A 4502-nucleotide genomic window follows, 5' to 3' on the forward strand; every position below is an offset into this window, starting at 1 on the left:
TAAACCAAGAAAAAGTATTTAATTATAAAATATATGAAAATGTACACACAAGATGTTCAAACATAAAAGAAAAAACTAATTGACCAAAAAAAAAAAAACATAAAAGAAAAAACTACAACAATTAGTCTTCTAGGCTTGATGCATCATGCTACTAAGTATCAGCTGGTGGAGTAGCCTTGCCACGCTGATGAAACCCATTGCCTCTCAGTTTGTTGTAATCTTCATCCTGGTAACTATCCCTGCTTGAACTCCGGCCACTAAAACGCCCCCTTGTGGCGTCAGTTTGGTAACTTCCTCTGCCTCTGCCCCTTCCTCCTAGTTGAAAAATTCAAAATCCACGTAAGGAAACCAAAATTTGAGCAAATTAAATGTTATCTCTAATGAAAACAGATGCATAGATGCTTAATAGTTTGATAGATCACATTCTAAATGCTAGCTATGCCAATAGACTCAGTAAGCTCATGAACAGGACAAATGATTTGGTTCTATGAAAAACCTTGACACTAGTAATGCACATCTAAACGACATCTTAAAAGAAGGAAGATTGCAATGCAAATTTGATTCTGAGTCTGATTGGGAAAAAGCATGTTCTTTATCTCTACCACAAAAAATTTCTAAGATTTATGAAGGCAACACCACTTCCTTGCAGCAGCTGCCAACATTAGGACAAACACAACCATACGGGCTACTCAAGGACTCCACACAACATCCCCAATACATCCCTTTACACTCATGTTTTTCCAATAGATACAATACTTAAGAATAACATCATGCATTCATAAGTCTGACAATTTTGCCACATCAAAGATGTTAAGAAAAAAATAATGAAATTAAGCACATACTTCATCGAGCTGCTAATCCATTGTTGTTTGGTCTCTGCTCCTCAATGTAAACTTCCCTTCCAGCTAAATGAATTGGAGATGCTTATAGGGAAAAACACACGGTAGGCCATGCACAATATGTATAGATCACTTTACAAAAACAATGCTTTTTGTAGAAGATTGATAAATTTTACTAAAATGTGCTAAACAGCAAATTACAACAAGCAATGGACCAGGAATACAATAGATATACCCCAAAATAAAAACCCTACAATCAAAACTACATTGTAGAATGACACCAAGCCCCAAAGACATCATAACCTCCTGAAAAAGGGAACCGACTGAAGATATAGCAGCATATCAACCACATTAACAGAAAAGAATGGAGTAATCTTTAATTCTAGATACCGAATCCCATAGAGATTGCCCAATCATTGACCATATCCCACAAGAAATCTAGTTAACACTTTGCATTAAAAAAATTCAACCATTTATCTGCAATTAAATGACCTTAAAATATCAAAACACCAAACCCCACACACTTAACTATAGAAGTACAAATTACAGACACGACCCAAAACATAAGCAAATGCACAAGCAGATAGATCATCAATGGTGACAAGAGTGCAAGAGTAAGTACGGTAACTCTAAATAATTGAATGCCTAAAGACAAATGCGATATGCCCTAAGAATTCGCAATAGATGCATAACCACATATGAGAACTGAGAGGACTAAATCAAATAACAGGAATTTTTCCTTAAACCATGAGCATTTTGAAGCGAAAGCCAAAAACTCAACAACTTAAATCACAAGTTTTAAACGTAAACTGAATCCTTCCAATTCAAAGCAGGTAGGCTTAAACTAAATCCTTCCAATTCAAAGTAAGTCAACTTATTCCCTATTTTAAACTTAAACTGATCCTTCCAATTCAAAGCAGGCAGACAAGTTTTGAATTTTAAAGCAGGTGATGATCTACAATTCATGATCAAATGGAATTTGACACTAAAAGTTACTGGACCTCAAGATTGAAGCAAAGACGGGCATGCCAAGCTTTACATGTATAATATGATAAAGTGCTATTAACTCGCTAGGAAACATTATAACATAATTGAAAATCTAGCAAGGGCAAAAAGAAAAAGATGTAAATTTGAAACAAACCTGATAACAAGGAAACATTATAACAGAATTTGACACTAAAAAACATTGTGATAAAGTGCTATTAACCCACTAGGAAACATTATAACAGAATTTGACACTAAAATTTGAAATAAGTGACAATAAGCTTGGCTAAATTTATGATACATTTCTACACCTGAACTTTAGACAAATAACCCCATTGCTCAAAACGCCACTTGACATTCCTTTAAATGCAATATCGATCCACGTAATCAATTGGGTACGGCAGATCTTCGGCATCCCCTTCAATTTTCCTGCATTCTTTCAAGGGTTCATTCTCCTTAGCCTTGGCAAGTTGGTGCGGTGATTGGTTAAGAATGGTCACATTCTTGGCGTCCACATGCTTAACAATGCCAAGAGTCGTACCCCAGTTCCACCTCCAATATCCACCACCACCATATTCCTATCGTAAAGTTCAGGGGCTCAGTCCAATGCCTAGGGTTTATAACATGATCATACATTATAGACAAAAACCTATAGAACCAGAAAGCCTCCTGCTTGTGCTATATGAACCTAGACTGGGAAGCAGGCCTTGAGGATGACATACTGCATATCGGTCCCACTAAAGTTCTGGTCTTTCGACTCCTACCACCATAGCTCACTAAACCCTTCTGGGAAAAACCCCATAAGGGTAATTTTTCCCACCATAACCTAACCCACTTGGTGTTACTGCTATTATTCCATTGACAAGTTTGAGATTCTGAGCTCCGTAAAGCATAGAAATCGCCATTATACGGTAATAGAACGAAAACCCATAAATTTAAACAGGTAAATTTACACTTTTTCTCACTGATTACTAGAAACTAAGGTGAAAAATGGCAGTGAGGATTGAAATTTACAGTGAAATGGGAACGCAAGCAGCAAACACTGTGAATTCCTGGTAATTGGAATAGTGATAATACATATATGTCAAAATTGAGAAAGGAAATGATTGGGAAATTGGAAGGGCTTACCAACCCACTTATTGTGTTGTGCAGAGACGAAGATCACAGACAAAGAGTGTACTTGTGTCAGTGTGTGACTCTCAGTTGAATGCACACCACACGTCACGGCTTTACTGGTGGTGCACATCCCTATAAGGTAAAACGGCCAAAACGCCGACGGAGGGTGGAGCGGAGGAGAAGCAAATGGGTGCGTAGTGGCTGCTGTCTTCCTTCGTCTTTGTAACTCGTCTAACGGAGTGAGAGAGAATAGCGAGATGGAGTGAGAGAGAGGGCGAGATGAGCGAAAGGGAAGACTGAAGAGAGACTGAGTAAGAGCAATTATAAGTAATTTGGGAAAAATTAAAAAAAAAAGGCCTATTTTTTTCAATCGTACCGCCAAAATTTCAACAACTTGCGCGATGCATCAAACAATGCGTCGCGCAAGTTTTTTTTTAAAATTATTATAAAATTTATTGAAATTTTGACTTTATTCCTTTCAAATTCATTTTTTTTAACATAACCGACAATAATATATTTTTCTATAAAAAAATATGATCCGAACTAAATAATAAATTTAAAACTACTTAATAAATATATATACCATTCAATTTCTTAAGTGTTATACGTACAAAATAAAAAAATTATAGCTACTTAATAAATATTTATACCATTCAACTTGATGGGATACGCATTCTACGAAACTAGTTTCAAATATCCAACCGTCAAACTTGTTTGTATATACTTTGAGATCGCATATGCCAAAAATCGACAAAAAACAAACTTTCAACGTTCAAGTTATAGGAATTTTTCGACGGTTATAAACGAAAAATCACGATTTAACGGTAGTTTTAAGCATTGTACGAAACTAGTTTCAACGATCCAACCGTCAAACTCGTTTGTATATACTTCGAGATCACATACGCCAAAAATCACAAAAAACAAACATTCAGAGATTAAGTAACGAGATAAAACTTTTCAACAGTTATAAACGAAAAATCACGATTTAACGATTATTTTAACTCCGATTTTGATGATTTTTTACAGCTACACTCATTGACCTTATATGAATACAACAAACTAATTCGATCGTCAATTTAAAATATTCACACAAGTGGATACCACAATATCTTATTTTATACTTAATGAAAGTATAAATAAACTCAGTGTTAGTAAATCTATCGTTTTCATGGGAAACACATTGTACAAAACTAGTTTCAACGATCCAACCATCAAACTTATTTGTATATGCTTCGAGATCGTATACGCCAAAAATCGCAAAAAACAAACAATCAGAAATTAAGTAACGGGTCAAACCTTTTCAACGGCTATAAACGAAAAATCACGATTTAACGGTTATCTTAACTCTGATTTTGATGATTTTTTACAGTTACAATCTTTAAACCTATATGAATACAATGAACTAATTCGATCGTCAATTTAAAACATTTACACAAGTGGATACCACAAAAGAAAAAAGCAATGCAAGAACCCCAAAAAAAAAAAAAAACTTTGCACAACGCAGGTGAAAATGCGTCACGCAAAACAGCTTTGCGTGACGCAGTTGCACCTCCGTCGCGTAAA

General features: G+C 35.4%; 1 long non-coding RNA gene across 2 annotated transcripts; it reads right to left on the reverse strand.

The window, feature by feature from the left end:
- Positions 1-3237, reverse strand: LOC126606386 (uncharacterized). Of its 2 annotated transcripts, XR_007617199.1 has the most exons (3): positions 2180-3237; positions 843-923; positions 1-315 (listed from the first exon to the last, which is right to left on the reverse strand). It is a non-coding gene; the product is annotated as an uncharacterized LOC126606386 (long non-coding RNA). The 2 variants fall into 2 exon arrangements; XR_007617198.1 differs by having other exon boundaries at positions 843-3237.
- Between the last annotated feature and the right edge of the window lie 1265 nt (positions 3238-4502).

This window comes from Malus sylvestris, chromosome 16 (assembly GCF_916048215.2).
Source record: "Malus sylvestris chromosome 16, drMalSylv7.2, whole genome shotgun sequence".
Lineage (NCBI taxonomy): Eukaryota > Viridiplantae > Streptophyta > Magnoliopsida > Rosales > Rosaceae > Malus > Malus sylvestris.